General features: G+C 45.9%; 1 protein-coding gene across 2 annotated transcripts in view; it reads right to left on the bottom strand.

The window, feature by feature from the left end:
• Nucleotides 1-18,124, bottom strand: part of EXOC4 (exocyst complex component 4) — a 308,957-nt gene that overhangs the window by 92,927 nt on the left and 197,906 nt on the right. The window lies entirely within an intron of this gene.

Raw genomic sequence — 18,124 nt, 5'->3', positions numbered from 1 at the left:
AATGGATGAAAGCCAGACAGGGGCCCCACACAGCACAGGTGACTAAAATAAAAAAAAAACCAAGCAAATACAGAAGTCTGGAAGATCCAGCTCTGCCAAGGCCACCACTGGCCGTGTCACCAAGTGCCACATCCACAAGGCTCTGAAATCCCTCCAGGAATGGGGACTCCCAAATGCCCTGGGCAGCTCCATCCAATGCTCTTCCAGCCCTTTCCAGGAAGAATCCAGAAAAAAACAAAAAAACAAAAACAAAAAAAAAAAAAAAAAAAAAAAAAAAAAAACGAAACAACAAAAAAAAAAAACCAAACCAAAACAAAACAAAAAACCAAAAAAAAACCCCAAACCAAAACAAAACAAACAAAAAAAAAAAAAAACACCAAAAAAACCCCCCCAAAAAAGCCCAAAAAACCAACAAACCAAAAAACAGACCTCAAATTTCTTGTTTTTATATCCTGCTCTTTTATATCCCAAATAAACCCCCGAGTGACGATGACAGAGTACAAGGGATGAGAGGATGTTGAACAATGCCCAGAAAATCAATTTCCAACTGCTGTTTTTGTTATTTAGATTTAAGAAGAACACCCCTCACATAAAGGACTGCATGTCTGAGCTATTGAGATGCCAGAGACAAAATGTAAAATTCAGCAGCATCGAGTAAACTATTACAAAATATCAATTTATAGACAAGAGCATTAAATATTTTGTATTCAAGCTTCTTGCTTCTACAGTAAAAGTGGCAACTGGATATAAATTTCGAGCAGGAAACTCACAGCCTGCAAAAACAAAAGTACAATGCAACTTTGGAATGGAAATTTCAACTCCAAAGGTAATTTCCCATTGCCAGCGCTCGCCGGTGCATGAATTATCCTCCCAGAGATGCATAAATAGGATTTGTTTGATTACTTTATCAGCTCTCCATTTTATCAAATCTTCTGGAGCAGTGGGAGACATTCCAGGGATATTTGAAGATTCCTTGTTTGAAGACACAGCGGGGGCAAAATTGCATCACTCCTATGGAGGAGCAGGGCCTGACCACGAAATCATAATTAATGCCACAAAAATCTCTGAAGCAGCCAGGAAAGGGACAAATTAGAGGGAAAATATTGTCAGCATTTCATTTAAATGAACTTTGAAAAAGTCTGACATGACAGGAGCAATATTAAGCCTAATAAGGGATTAGATGGAGCAATTACAGCAAAATTTGATGCAAAAAGACACCAAGTTTGTCACCATCACTGCTGTGAAGCCACAATTCCAAGTGATCCTGAGCTGCATGCCAAGAATCCTGGTTTTCAAGAGTGTTGAGAAATCCAGCCAGGTGAATTTTCCTGCTCTGAGATTCCTGGGAGAGATTTTCCAATTCCGTGTTTTCCAGATCCAGCTGTGATTTCCAGGTCACTCTGGATTCACAACCAAACCAAGAACCTCTCCCACTCTGGGATTCCTCCACTTGGGCCTTGAGAGGCAACTGAGGGTGAGGAGTCCCAGATTCGCAAATATTCTGAGTTGGGAGGGACCCACAAGGATCATCAAGTCCAGCCCTTAAATCAAAGAACTCTCAGAACACCCTGATGGTGCCTCCAGAACATCACCTGGACACAACTCCGTCCCACCAAACCTCAGGGTCAGCAAAAACCAGACAAAGAACTTGGTAAACCGAGTATTTGACGCGAACGCAGGGAAACTCCCTAAATTATGAAATCCCAACATCAAACTTCACTTCAAAGGACTTCCAAGTGCAGTGGGGAGATGAGCAAAGGGCAAATACATCCGTAAATAGGTGACCAGTCTGGAAATTCTGCCTTGTGGGGAGGTTCTGGCACAGGGTGGGTGCCCAGAGGAGCTGCCCCTGGATCCCTGGATGTCCAAGACCTGGCTGGACACTGGGGCTTGGAGCAGCCTGGGACAGTGGGATTGGAACTGGGATTTAAGGTCCCTTCCATCTCATTCTGTGATTTTCTGAGATAAAAATGAAGTGGGAGGAGAACTTGGTTCTACGTTGCAGCTGCTCCGAAGCCAATTTTCCTGAAACACCACAGCGAGCACCAGGAATTGCTGGGAATCAGGATTTCCAGAATTCCATAAAAGCTTGAATGAGTGACAACAGAATTACCTCCCTCCTGGACCTGGACCCACATTTCCCAGGATAATAATGACCCAAAGCTGGAGAGGAGAAGAGCGCCACTGGAAAAGTCGTGTGGGATTAAACATCTCCCAGTTTTTATAGGGAATCCTGAGAAGCAATCCTTGAGAAAGGCTGGAGATGGGAGAAATTAAGAAATAGCCCAGGAAATCATATCCCTCTCGCCATGCCAAGCCCAGCAGGAATTCCAGCCCTGCCCACCACGTGGGAAAGGCTCTGTTAAGTGTCAAAGCACCTCCTTGGATATTCACAGTGAATCCTGGCAAACCACTCCAATCAGGGGAGGAGGGGGGAGGCAGCTCTCGTGTCCCCAGCCCGGATGAGGCCTGACAGCCCATGATTGCTGCAGACAGCCCCTAATTAACTGTCATTAGCAAACACATGTCAGGGCCCGGGCTGGTGCTGGATCTGCTAATTTTCTTCCAGAATACTAAAAACCGCCTTGAAACGAGCTGGTGAGTGAAATTTGTTGTCTTATTAAACATTCCCTACCTCCCCAATTCCTAAAGCCTCCTGTTTGGAATAAATGATGGATTAGAAGTGTTTCCTTTCTTCCTCCTTGCTGTAGGCAGCCCTAAGGGGAAGGATTAGAACGCAAACACAGGGGAAAGTGGGAGCTCTGCGGAACCAGGAGGTGACCAATGAAACAATTCCATCCAAACAACCACACTGAACGTGGAACTGAGTTCTGTGTAGCCCCCTGCACAGTCAGACCTTAGTTCTGTCTTATTTTCATTAATTAGGGCAGGCTTAAGTTAATCCAGCTCTGTTTCTGCAGGCACATGGGGGAGAACCACAGCAGAGGAGCCAGTGGAAACCTCCTCATGGAATTCCTGGTGGCATCGACCCCTTTGCTGCACAAAGTCACTCAAAGGAAGACAAATTTATGGATTCAGGTATGAATTTAAAGGTGTTAAAGATAATTCTTCCCTGTGAGGGTGCGGAGCCTTGGGCTAGAATTCCCACAGAAGCTGTGAATCCCTGGAACCCTGGAAGTGTCCAAGGCCAGGTTGGACGGGGCTTGGGGCAGCCTGGGATGATGAAAGGTGTCCATCCCCATGGCAGGGGGTGAGACTGGAGGATTTGAAGGTCCCTTCCCACCCAAACCATTCCATGATTCTTTGATACCCTTTTTAGCCCTTTATTCAATGTGGATGCTTGTGATGCTCATGGGAAGTTCTGACCTTGTTGCCAACTGCTCTGGAGTTCCTTCCAGAACTGGAACGAGTGATTGGAATTAATCACTCCCTCCTGAGGGTACCACCAGCAAGATTTCACCAAAGAAATCTTTATTTAACTTTCCCTTCACTATTAGACAGTGAAATATTCTCATCCCCTTCTCCAGGTGGACAACAGAAGTGCAAAGGGACTGAGGGGACCACCTGATGTTTCTCACACAACCCCTGAGAGAAAAACACACTGAGGTAAAGCAGAATCCTCCAACGGAGCCTCCAATCAACCATGATGGCTTTGGGAATTTCAGGAGTTGGTTCACATCCCTGAGATGCTCCTCGTGTGGGAAGGCAACAGGACTGAAATGATTCCTGAAACAGTGATTCCCACTAATGGGCATTTCCAGCAGTTCTCATTAACGTCATTATTGATTCTTCCACTTCTCTGTATTTTCTCCTGTGATTCTTCAATGCCTTTTTTTTCCCCCCCCACCCTGTGATTTTTCAATCACAATATCCAACAGTGCCCTCGTGCCCATCACTCTGTACGGAGGAGCAAATCCCTCATTTCTGTAAAATTCCCATTTCCCGGCACATTTTCCATGGCGATTATGAACAGCCAAGGTGCATTTTGAACATTTGCTCAGCAAAGCATTTCAGGCCATGCCGTGGAAGCACTTGGCAATTCTTGCTGCTTTCACTCCTCTATTCCCCAGGTAACTCAGTCACGGGGCAGAAGTCAAACCACAGGTGAAAAATGCCACAACTGGATGCACATAACCAAGAGCCTGAGCTCTGAATTTGTCTTTTTAAACAAAATCTTTCTGCTGATTTTGTGGCAGAGTTGAAAATAACTGCAATTAGTGAATGTTTAGTAGATTGGCTCGTGTGTGAATCACAGAGGACTCCAGGAGAGTTTGCATTTCCTGCCTGGTTTCATTTCAGAGTTTAGGAAGGACTTTTTAGGCTCCACACACTCATTAATATTCTGCTCCTCTGCTGATGAAGTTCCCATTCAATGCCACATTTCTTGAAAAATGCAAAGAAACATCCCCCAACCTTCCCGGGATGAGGACAAATCCTCCCTATCTCCCTCCATAATCCTGGCCATGTTTATATTTTCCTTCAGGAGAATTATTTCCTCCACCTGCTCCTCCTGCAGGAGTTGCTTCCTCCTTTTCCTGCTGTCCTGTTGTTCCCAGCTAAATCACTTTGATCCACGGCGGCTCCCCCAAACACCAAACACATTTTGCAGAACTGATCAGCAACTCAAATAAGCAACAACCTGCAGAAGTCAAAGCCCTCAACACTTCCCAGACAGAGGGAGACACAACCCAGATGGGGTGTGGGAGTGTGGGTGAACACAAACCCTAAATAAATAAATAAATAACAATACTTGGTTATTAACTCCCTTCTGGAACATGATTTAAGGATTTTTATGGCATCGCTTTCCTTTCTGTTTTAGAACAGAAATTTGCCCCTGAAATGGGCACAACATTAAAATCCTGACAGGGCTCTGGCTGTGTAATGTGTTTATAGCTCTCTGCATAAAAAAAAAAAAATTAATTAAAAGCTTGGTAAAAGGTCAGAAGTTGCACAGGGTTACATTTTTCAAGCATGAGAAAGCAGTTTCTTTCCAAAGCCTGAAGACAAACGTGCTTTTTCTTTGTCAGACAGAAAAAGGTCTCGGAGGGTGATAAATAGCAGAGCTGTCCAATTTTGTAATCCAGTCAGAAAAAATAGACATCTTTGTGCCGAGGCACAAATCAAACCAGCTTTTTCTTTCTTTGCTTCATCACCAATTAAAAATACAATATATTATGTGAAGTTTCAGGTAATCTAAATTGAATTTCATTCACATTAAAGAATGCAACCTCTCATTTGACAAAAAGGGAGCAACTATTCTTTTGGAGAGCCCACGGAATCAGTAATTTAGTCGAACTGGAAAGTGTGTGGCTTCTCAGAAAAGAATTACACTGCTGATTGTGTTAAGCAAATAATAATTAACACAAGTACATACAGCTCTAATTAGCGAGGGACTTAATTAAACAAATACACCAGCACAGCAAAATGCGTAACAAAGTAATTGTACAGCGTGGGTTTTATTTTTACACGGTGATTATAAAACAGTTTTGGGTAGAGAAGAGCAGAAATCAGGCTCTGCCCAGCCCCTGTGAAACACACACAGACCCCAGGAAATGATGTGGAATTCCTTGCACTGCCTGGAATTCCCTGCATTGTCCCATCCCTGTCTATTTTTTATGACATGGAAAAGCTGTGCACAAAAACTTTAAACAGCGCCGGGCTTCAGGGTTATGAAGGAAAATTCCTGATTCCTTAAATCAAAACAATATAGAAGTTTGATTTGTCATCTCTTACCCTTTATCTTGTTCTGGCAGCCTGGAAAATGCACCTCGATGTTGAGGCATGGAGTTAGGGAAGAGCTGAAGTTGGGGAATTGTCCAAGACCGAGTCCAGGTGGCTTTTGGGGATCTTCAAGGATGAAAATTCCACGACCTCCCTGGGCCACCCTGCTCCAGTGTTTGACACCCTCACAGGAAAACCATGTTTCCTGATGTTCCTAGCACCCCAGGATGGAAAGGATCCCAGTGGGATCATCTGGTCCCACTCCCTGCTCCAGCAGGGCCATCATGGAGCACTGGCACAGAATTGCATCCAGAAAACTCGGGAATATCCCCAGGGAAAAAGGATCCCACCCCCTCCATGGACAATCAATTCCAGTGCTCTGTCACTGCACAGGAAAGAAGATTTTCCTCACGTCCAGGTGGAATTCCCTCATGTTGAAGTGGAAAGTCCTGACTTCAGTCACAGATTTCAGGCCTGCAGATACCAAGTCCATGGTATTGAGCATGGAAAACTTGGATTTTCCTGGCATTTTCCCTCTGACAGCCAATAAGTTTGCATGAAGAAGGATTCTCCCATCCTTCTTCCACCACAGCACGGGATAATTCCCAAGGTCATATCAGTGCTTGTGGAGACACAAAAGGTCTCTCCAATAACCCAAAAAAAACTTGGAAAGTTCCCTCACAAAGATTGCCATGATCCACTGGAAGTGGTTTATTCCAGAAAAAAAATCCAACTTTTTTTCTGAAACACACCCTGATGGTTTTTCCACTATTTTTTTTTTTTTTTTGGAGTTAAGCAAAGGTTTATCCATGACTCAAGAGTCCTTCACCCCAAGATTTGGAAGTTCCTACACCTGCCCTACACCCAGCTCACTCTCACTTCCCCCGGGGGGTTTTATCCATCCCTGTGTTTGTGAGCAGAGAGATGAAGGTTCAAAATTTACCTGCAAATTCCCCCAAAAAAACCCTCTTGTCCCTGTGGAACGAACTCCAGGGGATTCAGCATCACTGGTGGGTCACTAAGAATCTGAAGGAAAATCCTCCCACCCCAAATATTCACCAATATCTGGATGGACACCTTGGCCATTGGCACCAACACAGATCCTCCAGAGAGGAGAACAACCCCTTTTTGTTTGTTCTCAATCCCATTTTCCCCACACCAGTTTCATCCTCAATCTTTTAAGGTTGTAATTTCCTCCTAAATAATTTAGGCATCACAGAAATGAGGATTTTTGCCTTGTTTTTGTCCCTGTTTAAGTATTTCCAGCCAGTAAAGACATTTTTAATCAGTAAAAATAAAGGGAAAGGAATAGGGGGAAGCTCTTTATGGCTGAGGAGTCGTGGGCATCTTTGAAACAACAATGCAACACCCCAACTGCATCTTTAATATCTTTTATGAGTCTGTCTCTGAAGCAGCAGCAGCAGTGTTGATACAGCCTAATTAAATCAATTCATCTGTGGAACTTTGCAATGCTTGGACTTTTTCCAGGAGGGTTCCTTGAAGCATCTTTTTTTTTTCCATTCTCAATCTCTTCCCAAATTTTCTGAGGTAAACAACAACAACAAAAATGGTAATTTCTTGCCTGACACTCTCTACAGTCACTGAAGGTTGAAGCCCCAAAGGATTTTTTTTTTTCTTAATGTTAAACTCTGTGTTTATCAATCCTGTTGTCAGCCTGAAGCTCCTCACCACCACTCTGCTCTTTATTATTTCCCAATTTATTATTTGCATTACCATGCTGCCTGCAGGCTTTGAGGAGCACTGAATTAGCCACGGTTTCCCTCCCCTTTTATATTTTTTTATTTCATTTCTGGGTGATAAACTGGAAGATCAGGCTTCCTGCTGGCTTAAAATTCATGGAGTAAGGACCAGAGGAGCTCAGGGTGTGATTTGGAATTGCAGGCACTGAGTTTGCTCAAGGTTCTGGGGGTGTTTTCCCACCATGGGATGTTTTTATTCCCCTCTGTCACAACAGAAGCACTTCCTTGTCAAAGATCTTTAGATCTGAAGCAGGAAAGTCACTTTTTAATTTCATTTTAAACTCTTTTTTTTTTTTGCATTTTGATGGCCACATGTGCCATGTCAGCATCTATGTGATTAAGAGGAGGGAGAATCTATGAAGAATTGAATGAAATTGAAAAGCTGCTGAAATTAAAGGCTGCTGTCTATGACTACAAGAGCCCAAACATCCCAGAGAACTGAAGCAAGGGATGGACACACACATCCCAAAGCCAAAGACTCTGGAAGCTGCTGTTCCATTTCTGTTACACCCACAGAATTATAAAAAAAAAAAAAAAAAGGGTCTTAACACAAATAATCTCTGTAAAACCACCTTGGTGCAGAGAATTTGGTCTTTAAAACCAGAAATGAGGATTATGGAGGTATTTTCTAATTTGTGGAATCACAGAATGGGTTGGAAAGGACCTTTAAAGGTCACCTGATCCAACCCTTTTGCCATGGGCAGGGACATCTTTATCAAGATCAGGTTGCTCAGAGCCCCATCTAACCTCGAAGGAAAACCTAAAGGAAGGAAAGGAAAGGAAAACCTAAATGAGCTTGGTCTAGGGGAAGAAAGGAAATCTTGCAAATAAACCTCCCCAAGAAACGAGAGATTAAACAACAGAGAATTCATCTGAGGCACAATAAATATTCCCAATAAAAGTTGGACAATATAAACACAGGTGCAGCTGTTTAATCAGTGCTGGTTTGTAGGGAATCTTCTCCAATTAAATTAAAACAGCAGCAGAAATGGGATATAAAAGTCCTTTATATGATATTTTAATGTGATATTGGACAGTCCAAGTGGGTTATTTAGCATTATCACTGCACCAAGATTCAGCCTCTGTCCCATCTGATGGAAACAGAACCTTTGGAAGATATTTTCTTTCCCCCACCTTAATCCTATCCCACAAAAAAAATCCTAAATTTTTACAGAACAAGTTTTATTCAGCAACACAAACGGAATCAACATCCAAAATCAACCAACCTGCCTTGGGCACAGCTTCAGGTGGACCCTAATTTCAATTTCGTGGACTTTGGTGAAAATTTGTGATGCACACCCAGGATCGGGGGAGGGGGGGGGGGAAATCACATATTTTGGGCAAAACCCCAAATGTTTTTTTTTAGGTTTTGTGTGCAGAGAGGGGATTCCCTCTCCAATTCTTGGCCTGGAGTTTTCCTCTCCTGTTTCTGGCTGGAGTTTGGACTTTGCCCAGATCCAAGCTTTCCTCTTCCTAACAGAAACCACTCAATATTTTTATTTCACTCTGCTCCTGCAGGAATATCTGCTCTTTCCAAGAGCTCTTCTCACCCCTTTTTATGAAGCTGAACAACCAGAATCAGCCACAGGTACCCCAGGGAAAATTCCAAAACAGTCCAGTGCAACGACATTAACCCTCCTCATTAACACTTGGTTAATTTCCTAATGAAACTCTTCCCTAGATCCCATTTGCCTTTTCCACCACCTTCCTCCTGCCCCGTGCTTTCCACCTCATCTCACCACCCCCTCTTCCTCTCACTTTTCCTTCTGTCAAAGCCTCTGCACGAAACTCTGAGCTGCTTAAAAAGAGCAATAAAATGTTATTACGTTCAATAACTTCCAGCAGAATCAAATCTTCCCTCGGAAACAATCGAATTCTGAAACCAGCATCCACCACCTTCCCTGCAAAGCACAATATATTGGGACAAAAAAAAAAAAAAAAAAAAAACAACTTCAGCCGGGCTAAACCAGGATTTTAACGCTTGCTTATCCTGGGAGAAATCTCTGACAGGGAATTTAAAAACAGGGAGGTGCACAAAGGGTTTCTGGGATGGAGCTCAGCCTTTTGTTTTACCTACTGTGAGCAAACAGATGATCAGAGGACGGGATAAAAGGCTTTTTCTTTGGATCAAGAATGCTTTCTGAAGTGATGGAATAGAGGTGATCAGAGGAAATCCAGCTGCAGCAGTGAGGAAGGGTTTGTATAATAGATTGTAAAACCGTAATGCTTTCTAAACACACAGAAAAGCAGTTTAGTTTGGCTTGCAGGAGTTTAGGGCAGCGTGGAGAGACATTAGCAAGTCAAAGCAGCAGTGGCATTACTGAGGGATCAAACAGAAATACCTTAATTTTGGAGTATTTTGCTATTAATAGTCTGGCTAAACAAGTTCTAGCCAGGTTTTCCCAAGGAAAATGGGGATTTGTGGGAAATTGTGCTCAGCAGCGTGGTGACATCTGCAAATCTGTGCGAATCAAAATGGTGTTTGGTTCCAGTGCCCCAAGTCCTCACCCAGGTGTGACAGGGAAGTCTGTGAGGCACATCTGGAGTGTCCAGCTGTGGGCTCACAGGACAGGAGGGACCTGGGGCTGCTGGGGCAGGGCCACAGCAGGGATGGGAGGATGGTTCAGGGCCTGCAGGAGAGGCTGGGGGAGCTGGGGCTGCTCAGGGCAGAGGGGACCCGGCTGAGGGACCCCATCCATGGGGATCCGTGTCCACAGGGAGCTTCCAAAGGGTGGAGCAGGCTCTGCTCGGGGCCAGCAGCGGCACCAGGGGAACGGGCAGGGACTGAGCCCAGGAATTCCCCCTGGATGTGGGGCAGAACTTCATGGAACTCACAGAATCCCTGGGTTGGGAGAGACCTCCAAGAGCATCGAGCCCAGCCCAGCCCAACAGCTCAGGCAGACCCTGGCACCCAGTGCCACATCCAGGCTTTTTAAACACATCCAGGGGTGGTGACCCCACCACCTCCCCGGGCAGCCATTCCAGAACTTTATCACCTTTCTGGAAAAGCTTTTTCCTGATATCCAACCTGAATTTCCCTTGGCTCAGCTTGAGCCTGTGTGCTCTGGCTCTGTCAGTGCTGCCTGGAGACAGAGCCCAAGCCCAGCTGAGCACAGGCACCTTTCAGGAGCTGTGGAGAGAGCTGAGGCCAGCCCTGAGTCTCCTTTTCTCCAGGCTGAGCACCCCCAGCTCAGTTCCTCACAGGCTTTGTGCTCCCAGCCCCTCTCCCTGCTCTGGACGTGCTCGAGCATCTCAAGGTCCTTCCCAAAGTGAGGGGCCAGAACTTCTGCCCTGGGCAGAGCCCAGAGCGGGGCTGGAGTCTCCTCCCTGGGACATTCCAGAGGCACCCGGGCACTGCCCTGTGCCCTGTGCTCTGGGATGGCCCTGCTGGAGCAGGGAGTGGGGCCAGTGACCCACTGGGGTCCTTTCCAACCTCACCCATCCTGGGATTCTGTGAAACCACACTGCAGGCTTTGGGTGACCCATTTCCAACACCCAGGTACCTTCTGGAAAACATCATCCTAAGGTGATTGCCTTCCTGGGAGTGAAGGAAAATCCCTTTTTCCCAGAGAAAACAAGGTGTGATGGGCACAAGTTACTCCTGGGGAGATTCTGGTGGCACACAAAGGGAATGTTTTTCTCAAGGAGAACAAGAAGCCATTGGAATAATCTCCCCAGGGAATGGTGGATTCCCAGGGTTGGGAATTTCCACATTGGGCTGGACAGGCTCCTGAGCCACCTTGTCCAGGCTGTGCATTGCCAGGAAAGGTTGGATCTGATGATCCCTGGGCTCCCTTCCAACCTGGGGTTTTTGTTTCTGTGATGAGTATATTTCCCTCAATAATTAATTGTGATTAATAAGGATGGCAAATCTGGGCAGGAGATGAGAGGCAGTAACCCAGCTGGGAGATTTGCACCAGGCACACTCTGCTGGCTCAGGAGAACATTGGTGGCCACATCCCACCCCTGGAGGTGTTCAGCCATCCCTGGAAGTGCTCAAGGCCAAGTTGGACTGGGTTTGGAGCAACCTGGGATAGGGAAAGCTGTTCCTGGCCATGGAAGGTGTCTCTGCTCATGGAATATGTCCTTGCCCATGGAAAGTGTTCCTGCTCATGGAAGGTGTCTCTGCCAATGGAAGGTGTCCCTGCCCATGAAGGTGTCCCTGCCCATGGAAAGTGTCCTTGCCCATGGAAAGTGTCCCTGCCCATGGAAGGTGTCCCTGGCCATGGAAAGTGTCCTTGGCTATGGAAGGTGTCTCTGCTCATGGAAGGTGTCTCTGCCCATGGAAGATGTCCCTGCCGTTGGAAGATGTCTCTGCCCATGGAAGGTGTCCTTGCTCATGAAGGTGTCCCTGGCCATGGAAAGTGTCCTTGCCCATGGAAGGTGTCTCTGCCCATGGAAGGTGTCCCTGGCCATGGAAAGTGTCCTTGGCTATGGAAGGTGTCTCTGCCCATGGAAGGTGTCCCTGGCCATGGAAAGTGTCCTTGCCCATGGAAGGTGTCTCTGCCCATGGAAGGTGTCCCTGGCCATGGAAAGTGTCCTTGGCTATGGAAGGTGTCTCTGCTCATGGAAGGTGTCTCTGCCCATGAAGGTGTCTCTGCCCATGAAGGTGTCTCTGCCCATGAAGGTGTCCTAGGCTATGGAAGGTGTCTCTGCTCATGGAAGGTGTCTCTGCCCATGAAGGTGTCTCTGCCCATGAAGGTGTCTCTGCCCATGAAGGTGTCCTAGGCTATGGAAGGTGTCTCTGCTCATGGAAGGTGTCTCTGCCCATGAAGGTGTCTCTGCCCATGAAGGTGTCTCTGCCCATGAAGGTGTCCTAGGCTATGGAAGGTGTCTCTGCTCATGGAAGGTGTCTCTGCTCATGGAAGGTGTCTCTGCCCATGGAAGGTGTCTCTGCCCATGAAGGTGTCTCTGCCCATGAAGGTGTCCTAGGCTATGGAAGGTGTCTCTGCTCATGGAAGGTGTCTCTGCCCATGAAGGTGTCCCTGCCCATGGCATTAGTTGGACTTGGATAATCTTTAAGGTCCAAACCATTCCAGGAATCACTGCTTGGTCCTTCAGACACCCACAAAGCCAAGCCTCATGGTAGGAAAGTTTAAAACGAGGTTAAACAGCCCAAAACCAAGCTCGGATCACGTAGTAGCAGCAAGGGCCTCACCAGCAAATGCTTTAATGTCCAGATTTATCCAAACCAAGATTAACTCCTTGTGAGAACTGAGTCTCCCACGGAAAAGCAAAAGGAGCCATGGATTTCTGTCATCGTTTCAGTGACAGCTCAGATCTCATTTTATTTTCATGTGCCGAGAGAAACTTTTCTTTCTTAGCACAAAAGCTGATGTTGCTTTTCTTTTTTTTTTTCCAGTTTTAAAACCAACAAATGAGAATTGGACTTGGCACCAACACTGGGCAACAAGAGGCTTTTAGAGAGAACAACTTTAAACTTTTGCCTGTTGGTCAACAGCAAAGATGATCCTAAAGGGAACTGGGAGGAACTTTTAGGATCTTGAGATCAGTGGCCACAAAACTACAAAAATATTGACCCAGGATTTCTTTGTGTGGCTCATCTGGGCCATCAATAGCCAAATATTTGGCAACTTTTGTCTCAAAATAAACACGCAACTGAATTTTCAGGATGGGGTGAGGGCCCATCTTTCTCCCTCATAAAAAAAAAAGCAGCTACAGACACTGAGCTTTGGCTGATTATTGAGGTCTTCAGACCAAGGGGAGAAAATTGAGGGCTGCAATGACGTGACAATCTTACGAGTCACACCTTGGATGCCACCTTTGAAGGGTTCAGTCTGTTAATGGTCTGTGCCTCGGTGAGAGCAGGGGAAGGAGGGGGCAGCTCCTCGTTAAAATTCCATGGTTCCACCTCCTTCCCTAGGAAGCCACGGCTGGCACCAAGCAGGGACACCTGGGTCACCACCATATGGCAGCACAGCAGGAGCACAGCACCAGGACGTGGCAAATTGAGATTTTAAAAAGCTGCCTTGGAGTCGTGAGAAATGACAAAAAAGCTTCTGCACATTTGGGGAAAAGGGGAAAAAAAAATTAAAAAAAAAAATATAAATTTTAGATTTCTCCAGTGAGAGCCAAGCTCTGACAGCTCTTTGGGGGCTTTTGCAGGTCCTGGTGCTTTTACAGCTGTGTCTACCAGGACTCCTCAGTAACACTTCCAAATTAATTCCGACACTTCCCACATGAAAAGCAGAACTTTTGGAAACAGGGATAAAAGGAAGTGTGATAGATTCAACCATTAAAAAAAAAAACAAAAAACCCAACAATCCAAGAAATCATCCTGCTCCTTTCTCCCTTTTCCAAGGCTGTGGTGAGATCTCTGGTGGGCACAAGGTGCTGCTCAGGGCCAGGATTGTGTGGGATCCATATTCTGGTTCTTCTGGATGCAGGAATGACAGAGGGGACATTTCCATGGCTTGGAGGGATGGAGAGAAGCTGGAAAGGGCTCTGAGTTCCTTTTGAACCAGCTCAGCTCTGCTCCTCTCCATCACAGCTGGTTTGGAAAAGGACATTCAAGGACACCAGAGCGTTTATTGAGCCCTGGAGTAAAAAGTCAATTTATGGAGAAGGGGAGAGAGTGCAGGATAATGGAACAGATTTTTCCCTGTTACAGAGCAGTGTTTAAGGCAGAAAGTCTTCCCCAGGCTGGCCAGGGAAGGACCATTGAAGTGCCTTCACACACCAAAACTGAGCTGCAGCTGGGGCTCTTCATCCCTGCAAGTGTCCAAGGCCAGCTTGGAGCAGCCTGGGACAGTGGGAGGTGTCCCTGCCCACGGTTTGGGTTGGAATGAGATGATCTTTACAGTCCCTTCCAACCCAAACCATCCTGTGGCTTTCCAACATTAATGATGAGTTTACCATGACCTCTCCCAGCCACCCAGGATGCTCCTCTGGATGCTGGGTGTTCCCTCTCCAAGTGAGGCAGGATCTGGGTGGGAAAGGTGGCACCCAAGGTTCTGACCACAGCCCTGCTCTGCACCCTCTCAGAGAGGCTCTGTTGGCACAGCAGTGAAGATCTCATCCCTCACCCATCCCGTGGATTCCCTGGCTGAGCAAAGGGAGGGATCAGAAAATGCCACGGAACATTTTTATGGATGATTCAGCACTGAAGCACGTGGTTTTATGGAGTTTTTTTTTCCTCCCATCCCCAAAAACAAAAACCCTGTTGAGGTTTTTCTTTGTTTGGGGTGGTCAAACCATCAGTTCCCCCTTTCCCTTCTGGATCTCAGACTATCCAGGAAATCAGTGGCCTCAGAAATGCATGGATGCCACAAAGATAAGGAGAAATGAGCAACACATCCCTCAAAACTTTTTGTCTTTCTCCGTTCCCAGAGATCTTCCAAGCCCTGGGTTGCTGCCAGGGCAGCTGATGTTTGGGGAAATTAGGCCAAACAGGTAAGGAGAGAATGGCACAGCTGCTCCGTGGCACCATGGAAAAATAAAAATCAACTCCGCTCTTCCCCTGTCTCCTTGAGAACCCCATCACGTGCTGAAACAAAAAGCCCCAGTTTGAATTCCTGCTTGGATTTGTGGAATTCTGACACGTCCTCAGTCAAGCAAGATCCCCCTCCTTCAATCAGCCCCCATTTTCTGGAGATGCTGGAGAAGGAGGAAGCTGAAGTAATTATTGAAAAATCATAAGCAGCAGCTTGGCCCTAATTACCAGGACTCCTTTGTCATTTTTTAAATGGATTACACAAGTATTGACTGAACTCCCCGAGTCTTGTGCTGCCGTGATAAGAACAGCAGCCAGAGAAAAACAAAATGCAATTAAGTGACCCAATATCCTGCTGAACATTTGAGACTGGGAACAAAAAAAAAAAGAAGGAAGGAAAGAAGGGAAAGTAAAGCCTGGAAGAAACCCCCCATTGGTGTCGTCCACAGCCAGCAACAGCTGGATCTCCCTGATGGGAGCAACGTCCTTGTCCAGAAAAAGTGTTTTATCTCCTACATTCCCAACGTGGTTGCATTTAATTCCTTCTTTTTAAAACACGGAATGGTTTGGGTGGGAATGGACCTGAGACATCATCTCATTCCACCCCTGCCATGGCAGGGACACCTCCCATTGTCCCAGGCTGCTCCAGCCCCAGTGTCCAGCCTGGCCTTGGACATTCCAGGGATGCAGGGGCAGCCCCAGCTGCTCTGGCAATTCCAGCCCAGCCAGGAATTCCCAATTCCCAAGATCCCATCCATCGCTGCCCTCTGGCAGTGGGAGCCATTCCCTGTGTCCTGTCCCTGCAGGCCTTGTCCCCAGTCCCTCTGCAGCTCTCCTGGAGCCCCTTTAGGGCCTGGAATGTGCTGGAAGCTCTCCCTGGATCCTTCTCCTCTCCAGGTGAGCACCCCCAGCTCTCCCAGCCTGGCTCCAGCCCTGGAGCAGCTCCGTGGATTCCTCTGGATTCACTGCAGCAATTCTGGCCAAAGGAATTTTTGTGGATTTGTTTTGGTTTTTGTTTCTTTCCTCCACCTGGCTCTAATTGATTTTTTGACTGTCTCAACTCCACTCACTGAACCAAATTGAAACCTGTCTCATTTCCAGCTGTTCAGTGCCCATCTCACTGAGCTCTGCCCTTATCACCGAAAACTTTTATAAAAAGCTGCTTTGATTGGAACAATTTAAAGAGCAATTTTTATCACCTTTCTTCCGTGGAAAAAAAAAAACCCTTCATTCCACAACATCACCTGCAAGTGTAACAGAAGAAAGGGATTGTATCCCAATCCTCAAGATCCATCTGCTTTCAAGCAGACAAGAACAACTTCCAGGAGGCTCCTGTTGATAAGCCTGGTTTGACGTGGATAGGGATTGCAGAAATTGATTTCCTAGGTTGTTTCAGATATGATAAGAAGCATAAATAGTGCAGAAGAACTCCTGAGTTTGCAGATACCACTCTCTTCATTTCTCTTCCAGCTAATCATGTTTTTTTTTTTTTTTCTTGAAGAAAAAGCCACATTTTTAGTATTGAATTTTTAGCATTGAAAAATAAGTGTTATTTTTCAAACAAGATAGACAGTGTTCAGGGACAGGGCAGGTATGGTGCAGGTCAAATAAACTACTCCACTTTTCAAGATGAACAACCATTAATGAGAGAAAGAAAATGAAAAATATAATATTAAAATATGCTGACTGCATTATTCTATACTGTTTGACCAGGGGGAGAAATCAGCAGGTGTAGTGAGATGGTTCAGTAATGTCTGTAAAGGTAATTAGCAAGTGGAATCATCTCTCCAGGATTATTCAGAGATTTTAAACACAGGGGATGGAATGGAATGGAATGGAATGGAATGGAATGGAATGGAATGGAATGGAATGGAGCTGTCAGCACTAAGAACTTTTCACTGAATTCAGCTCTAAGTAATAAAGTTTTACAATAAACCACACTTTGAAGATGAAGAAAATCCTTCCAAGAAGAGTTTTCCCCTCTGTTTCACAAAATATTGACCTGCTCTTTCTGGTTATGAAACCAAATTAAAATTTAATTTAACTCTGCTTTGTTTCTTGCTTTTTTAGCGAGCTGGACAAGGGAAGTGGACGGTCAATTTAAGGTTTTTTGCCTGCAAAAAAACCCCAGCATTTACACCCCAGCTCAATACAAACAATTTCACCCTCTGCAATGAGTTGTAAAATGAAATTCTATGGTTGTTCCACAATTCCCTGCAAAACTTTATAAATGATGTCAGCTGAGAGAACTCAAAGCCACGGCCAGAACTGGAGGAAAGAGCACCCTGATGGTGGAACTCAGCAGTGCTCCCACACTGACTTTGTTCAAAGGCTGTTTTAGTTTAAAAAAGTGAATTTTCATGGAATGAATCCTAGAATGGTTTGGTGGGGAGAGACCTGAAATCTTGTTCCAGACCCCTGCCATGAGCAGGGACACCTTCCACAGGACCAGGCCGCTCCCAGAACTGTGCCAGCATTTCTAATTGCAAGACAGAACTGTTAATATCCAACTATTCCCAAATGTCAGAGACAAGGATTTAGGAGTGGTGCAGAGGGAGTGATTCCCCACAACAGGGAGAGGATTCACGTCCCACCCCAAGGGATGAGCAGCCCCTGTGGTGGCTTTGTGTCCCAGACTGAGAACAAGATGTACTCCATTTCCCATCCCTATGGCAGTTATCTTCTGTTCAGTGGGCAGTTTTCCTTATCTCTTCCACAGCCAGTCCTCTCTCAGGGGAGACATCTGCTGTTAATGGGCTATTGAGTGTCACTGCATGACTGATGAGAACTGTAACATCCCATTGGGAGATGCTCCGCCCAGAGGGAGGAGCCAAGCATTCCTACCTGGATATAATCTTGAGTTTCTGGCACACCAGCACGGCTTTTCCTGCACTGGATTTCCCAGAGGAACAGCTGCCTTTTCCACTGCAGGAAGACTGCACCCCTTTTTTACAGGATCGCTGCTCCAACAGAACCACACCTGACACTCCAGGAGGGCTGCAACCACAATTCCAACTGGGCTCCTACCAACACCCTGTCCAACAGTGTCAGGTTGTATTCTGACTGTCAGTGTTGTTGTCGTTCACTGCATTGTTTATTTTATCTTTTTTTTTTCTTCCCTAATAAAGAACTGTTATTTCTGCTCCCGTATTTTTGCCTGAGAGCCCCCCTTAATTTCAAATTTATAACAATTGGGAGGGAGTGGGGGTCTACATTTTTTTTCTATTTC

The sequence above is a fragment of the Vidua macroura genome, chromosome 5 (genome assembly GCF_024509145.1).
Source record: "Vidua macroura isolate BioBank_ID:100142 chromosome 5, ASM2450914v1, whole genome shotgun sequence".
Lineage (NCBI taxonomy): Eukaryota > Metazoa > Chordata > Aves > Passeriformes > Viduidae > Vidua > Vidua macroura.
Note: the sequence above shows the minus strand (reverse complement) of the source record. Positions and strands in the feature narration are given on the sequence as shown.